Source organism: Zea mays, chromosome 10, assembly GCF_902167145.1.
Source record: "Zea mays cultivar B73 chromosome 10, Zm-B73-REFERENCE-NAM-5.0, whole genome shotgun sequence".
Lineage (NCBI taxonomy): Eukaryota > Viridiplantae > Streptophyta > Magnoliopsida > Poales > Poaceae > Zea > Zea mays.
The window spans coordinates 72869770-72876725 of NC_050105.1; the positions used below are offsets into that span (position 1 = coordinate 72869770).

Consider the following 6956-nt stretch of genomic DNA (forward strand, 5'->3'; position numbering starts at 1 on the left):
AGGAACAATATGCTTCTGTGAGGGAGATACAATGGGACACTTTCAGGAAGTATTCAGCGGAGATCGTCGCAATAGCGTGAGCTAGAACTACAAGTAACAACTCTTAAAGAGCAGCTCCAAGAAGCTGAGATCCATTATAAGCAAGACCTGATTTTTCTCCAAGTTTTTATTTTGCGCTCTATGCTAATTCACATGTTTCCTATTCGACCTAATAGAGATTGTGGCTGTGTACTCAAGATCATTTAGATATTCCTATAGGTTCTGAGTAAAACTAATATTGTTCTTGTGGCCGAAAGAAGACCACAAAAACTTTAGTTCTCTAAACTTCTTTAGAGACACTACTGCCATTTTCCGAAGATCTCGATCGCTAACACTTTAATACGTTCGCATCCTTTAATAAATGTTACTCTCTCTATAAATAGTTGGACCAAAGACTGGTCCTATATGTCGATCATCTGCATGAAAGAGTTAATACTTTTCCTGTTAAAATGAGTTTGGAGGATTGGTTTCTTCTTAACTGGTGTTGTTGATCAATGTCGTATGTGAAGACTATTATCGTTGTCTAATCTACGAAGTCATTCATTTAATTGTGTGTCATCACAATGCCTATAATATATGTGATGTTCGTTTTTATGTAGTTGTTGTGCACTAACATTTTATTGAGTATTTTGTATGTTGTTGCAACGCACGGACACCTGTCATTAAAATTTTTATATTCACTCTTTAGAAATAATTTTTGCGATATTGATAATGTTTGCCACACGGATTTTGGATATAATAGTGATGTTTGTCGTTCCGTATCTATGTTTTATACAAATTTTTTACTTCCGTAGCAACGCACGGGTACAGACTTAGTTTATTAATAAAATTATTTGACCTCTAATTATTATGATGGCATGTTTCCTTTAAAATAATAGATAAAACTAAATGTGGACACATGTTTATGGTAGAAATAATTAATTTATTTATTTCCGTAGAGTTAGTTAAATCACTACCTCTAAGCTATGTTATGTAAAGTACTTTGTAGTCAAATTTCCATATATCTTTCACTAGTGATATTCCAAAAATAGAATTTATATTTTATATCGTAATAAATGGTTGTCAATACGTGTGGACTAATGATATAATTACGAACTAGGTTTTATTCTAGACATTTAGTATGGTTTGTATGGTGAATGTTATTCATGTAATAGGGTATGTTACTCATGTAATGTTGTATGTTTATTTATTTGGTGAATGTTTTCTTTTGTATGTACGATATGTGAATCTATATTAGAAGCTGATTTCGTGGTAGAAGACCAAAATACGTTTGAAGACGATCTGCGGGACACATTTGAGCAAGGCAACATGATTCTTCCTCTGCATTTCTGTTTGTACCCAAATAATACATATAATAATGTTTACTTTTGGATATCTACATAAATTTGGGATTTGACTAATTATGATTACCTAGAAATACCAACCCTATTCTGAATGTTTACTTTGCATAACTTCTCCCACTTGCTGAGGCCCCCCATAAGTAAGCTCACCCCTTACTAAATTTTTATCCCTAAAATCGGGTGTAACAGTGCTGCTGCTACAACCTTAAGAATAATGGTAAAGATGTTGAGCCTTCAATTTTATTTTAAAATGCTATTTGTTACTTGTCTTCGTTACACAACCTATATTAATTTTAGCTTCTAATGTCTTTTCGTCTAAATATACTGTGCTGCTGTGTTATTTATATATTACTGTTACTGTTGATTCGACATTTGCTTCTACCTTCAACCACGATGGTTGAATGGGCTTCTGAATGGGCGCCTGATGTTCTAGTTTCGATAAAAATCCCTACGAACCAACTAATGAGGATCGTCGACCATGGTGGCCACAAGCGAATCACCTCTATTCTCGTCCGCAACAGACCCTGCAAAAAAAAACAATGACGCATGCAATGACGCTAATTGTCCGCAAAGTTCCGGTACACGCTCGCCATCATGACCGTCCGACTCGAACTGCCTCATCGCAGCCGTTGGATTTCCGCTAACTGGACAATAAATAGCGGAATCTTTTGCCTGCCCCGGCACCCCGCCTTTGCCTTGGTGAAGAAAAGTCGCCGCGTTCCTCTTGCCTGATGAAATCCTCTTCTCGTCTCGATCCGAGCCTCCGCGTGGCTTCACGATCAGATGCTTGGTCCGATCGAACAACGGTGAGTCTTGCTCTGTTACTTGATTGTTCGAAACGCATGGTTTTGTTTTGTGATGATGTGCAGGTTCCGATCTGTTTCGTTTGATTGATGAGTTGACGACGCATCGGCTCGAAGCGAGACGAGGCTGCATGGTTTTTGTGCCTGGAGGTTTCTGATCCGTCGAATTGATATCTGCCGACCTTCAGAGCTACGACGTTCCGGGGGAATCTGGATCTTGACGGACTGGACAATTGGGAGGCGTCGACGGACTTCTAAAGCATGACTGGACAATTGTGTGATGTGACATCTTGAAAGCCTTTGCCATGTTGGGTGCGCTCGCATGGCAGGCATCATAATAAAGATGTTGGTTTTGTGTGCTGGGTGGGAGATCGCACGGGGAATTGTTTTTTCATCCCTGGGTTCTCCCGCCCTTTGTGTCCCCGTGCCGTGCTTCGTGTTGTTTGGCTTCTCGTTCTATGCTTCATCACCGGTGCTGCTGCAAATTGAACGGATCTTCTCGTCTCGCGGCGTGCTGCAAATTGAACGGGGCTACATCGCAACGCAACACAACACGCAAGGTACAAATCGGATCTAAAGATTTTCAATTTACAGTAAAGTAAAGTTAGCAAGTTACTGAAATCACCATCAATCGTTCAAAACTTCGCGCACCACAAATCGGATCTAAACATATTCATTCACCCTACGCTTCTCGCACGGTGGTCTTCTATTGACCATTGAAGATAAACATTTGAATATATGAATCAGCTGTGTATTATTTGCTGTAGCTTCGAATGCGAGTATTTATATTGTAGATAGTTCATTTTTACTGTAGTTAGTTTATATGATACATCGTCGTCACCGCATGAAGATCTACTGCTGAGCCATATGAAGATCAACTGCAGTGCCTACACGATGGACGGAGTATTTATAAGCTTTCTTTCTTGATCACCGGACAGGGAAGAAATTTTCTGCTCAAGCTCACAATTAGATACTAGACACAACTCAGATAAGAGCTTGTTCAACTTGCACTATAGTTCTTTTGAGTACTTACCTATTATTGATTTCTCTTGAGGTGAAGCTAGGTTTCAAATATCTCCTAAGGTTTCGTATAGGTGAAAACCAGTGATTCTCTTTTTTTTCACTACAATCTGTGACGTTTCATGCCCTTACTTTGAGCTTTCTCCTTAGTGAGTTTATTCTTAATTCCTTCTTAATTTTCCTCTTTTCCAAATCAAAAGATGTGTTGACTTTCCAGATGTTTTTCCCTCCTTAAAATTAAAAGATGTTTTGACTTTCCATTTTTTGCTATGCATTTAGTTAAATCTACATTGTAGATAAACAAATGTTTGTGAATAAGTAAAAATGCCTTATTTGGTCGTCATGGTAAATGGCTGTGGTGGACATGAGCAGTCTCTGGCGACTGATGTTCTTCGATAGTCTTGTTGCATTCTGAATACCACTGATTGTTGCCATTTGTAACTAATACTGTTAACCAAGGCGCGTAGAAAATTGTTTCTGTGATCTAATCTTACATAATTTTGTTATAAACAAAATTTGAAAATTGTTTTAGATTTTGATCAGCGTTGAAACGTACCCACGCCATTAGCCCTGTCTGTCTCCTAACTGTGGATCTTGTCTCAACACGGTGAGGCCCTCACATGACTGTCCGTTACAGTCTTTGACGGAAGGTGGTTCAATTCCACCCAGATCCTTTAGTCTGTATTTTTTTGATTCAACCCATTTAAATAAATATACGAGGTATTATTTTGTGACTCAATTAGCTGCTGTATCCAAAACCCTCCCTTCCAGGAAATAGTACTCGACTTGTTGAGTACATTTTGATCATTTAGAATTTAGATTCTAAGATAAGCGTATTATATTATTACTCGATATTACTGTGATTCCGTGTTCTAATTTTTAATAATAAAAATTTCAGGTGATCCAAATATGCCTTAAAGTTTGCTACGGGTTACACACAATTATTTAGCCATCCTGCTTATTTAAATATTTGTGATGATATTTTCTATGAAGTCTAGTAGCTGCTTTTTGCTTCAAAATTTTAATGGCACTACAGTAAACGAAGTAACTTCCGACGGCCAAAGCCGTCGGACATAAGCCTTAAGCCGTCGGACATAACGTATCTCCGACGGCCGCATCCGACCGTCGGAGGTAAGGGTGCGCAACCGTTTTACCTGTCGCCTGTGGGACCCACTTCGGTTATGTCCGACGGCTCGAGCTAGGCCGTCGGACATAACAAAACCTTATATCCGACGGCTTACTCTAGGCCGTCGGACATAACATATTCCAGAAATTGCACAAAATTCTGAATTTTAAAAAATCTGACATTTGCAAATACAAAACAGATTTCATGCACATATACACATTCACAATCACAAATATACTCACATAAGTATACACATTCACAAATATACTCACATAAGTATTCACATTCACAAATTTAACATAACGACATATAATTCCAAATGGTTGCAATAAGTGTTTGCATCAACATAGTTGTCCAAAATCCAAACTGACATTGTTCGACGGATAGTCTTTCACATGAAAGGTTGCAACAAGTGTTTTACATCACTATCACTCATATCCATCGCCACCTCCTCCGGCTGGACTCTGCGTGCTGAAAAGGTTGTTCACCCACTTATATGATGTGTCGTCTTGACCAGACCCATCTCCAGGTGCGGCAACTGAAGCGGGTGGTGTCTGAAATCCCTATAACACAACCACATGAAATAGTAACCACTCATTTGTTCATTTAAACACATAAGACATCTATGAACATGTCACACACGCATATGTGTACATACCATAGGGAATTGTGACGGAGGCGGAGGTGGAGGCGCCAACATTGGCATTGGCGATGCAAAGTCCGGAGGCGGCATCCCATATGTTGGCATCGGGACGCCCGCTTGTTGGGCTAGTTGCTACAAATTATATACAAGTCATTGTTGAGCAAATAAGATATACATCATGTGTTTTGCAAAATAAGCTACAAAATGTTACTTCAACTTACCAAGAGAAGAGCTTGATTTTGGGCCTGGAGGTTTGCATAATACTCGTCCCTCTTCTTCTGGTACTCGGCTTGTTGTCTCTGGTATTCAGATTGTTGCCTCTGGTACTCCAATTGTTCCCTCAAGACTGATTGATGGTACTCTGCCTGTTGACGCAACACTACAAGCTCTATCTCATGGGCAGATGATCGTGAACGGGACGATTGTGAAGACGACGATGTGGACTGTCGTCCACGGCGTCTCAACTCTCTAGAATCAATCGTAGAATCAAAAATACCCAACCTACAAGAGTGAACCATGCACTTAGTATAGTAACTCATGGCTCAGTTGAATCACAAGCATATGATGACAATTTCGAAATCCAAATCAAATAATCTCACCGTCCATGGGCTTGTCCTCCTGCGCTAGCATATGCTGTCTGAGGGTCGATTGGCTGGCTCCTCCAATCGTACTCCTGCCCATGGCGTTGAACCATCTCCTGCCCATACAAAGCCTGGAGGCAAACAATATCAAATATAAGTGCATAACCCCTATGCCCTTGCAAAAAATATCAAACACATAATAGAGTACCGAAAACTCACTAGACGGTCGGTGGCCGTCTGAGTGCATAACACATCAGGATTCTGAGGATCAGAACCCCTATGCCCTTGCATATACACCTCCACATCCGTGGGCGTACGGCCGGATTTGACTTCCTGTACATAAAAGTTATAATGACACATTTCTATGTGATTCAAAGTTACGACAAACTGTGACTTACCATTCGCTTAGCCAAGCGCACATGACCATCACCGCCGTAGTTGTGGAACGACTCAGTCCCACGGTTTCTCCTGTTCCTTTCGGAAATGGCATGAAACTCAGGGGAAGCCCACCATCTGCACAATACCTGATAACCGTCTGATCGGGTGGCCATCCACGACACCGACACCTACATGAAATTTTTTAAATAAAGCAAGCAAATACATGGCTTCGTGCGATATGAGAGGCAACAACCTGTTTACCTCTAGGCATTGCTCCTCCGTCAAGTAAATTGATGACCACTCGGCCTTGGTATTTGGCATCGGTCGATCATCAGCATTTGCTCTGTACCATGCCTTTATAGCCTGAATTCGTGCATAGTACATTGCATCTGCAACGACATCGTTGTTGGAACTTGCTCTCCGGGGCAAGCTGATCCAATGGGGGTGTGTAGTAACGTAAACAGGGTTTTCACACGAGATGGCAATAGCTCTGTTAATCTGCCCTCTCAAGGGCACTGTGCGGGGGTATTTATAGGTATCTGAGTGCCCAGCGTCCCGCGTTAAGGACGCATGTGCCCTCAGACACCTAGGTTATCCCCGGAATATTCCTATAAAGCCGGGTTACAGACCGTAATTACATGGAGGCCTTTACAAATTAGGCCCATAACGCGCAACGGCCACGCAGGGCCTGTTACAATGGGCCGGATCACACGCGGGCCTCCATTCTGGATGAGGTCGCGAGATGAGACGACCTCGTCACAGGTCTTCGTCCGGCGGTGTATGAGACGAAGGGTAGGTCTGCCCGTTGTCTTGTCATCGAAGGGTGCAGCGAGTACGGCGAAGGCCTCGAGCGAAGGGTGGCGTCTTCGCCTTCGCCCCAACATTTGCCCTCCGAGGGACCAGTTCGACTAAGTCATCTGGTGCCGAAGACGTCGCTAGATGGCGGAGACGCTGCCCTCGCTCGAAGTGGTTCCGCGGGGTTTTTTGACATGACCGTTGATTGACGCCGTACTGTTGGATTGCGGG

At 41.7% G+C, this 6956-nt stretch overlaps 1 long non-coding RNA gene across 1 annotated transcript; it reads left to right on the forward strand.

Moving 5' to 3' along the window:
- The first annotated feature begins 2064 nt into the window (after positions 1-2064).
- Positions 2065-3540, forward strand: LOC103641209 (uncharacterized). Its single transcript, XR_560175.2, has 2 exons — positions 2065-2742; positions 2997-3540. It is a non-coding gene; the product is annotated as an uncharacterized lncRNA (long non-coding RNA).
- Positions 3541-6956: the final 3416 nt, after the last annotated feature.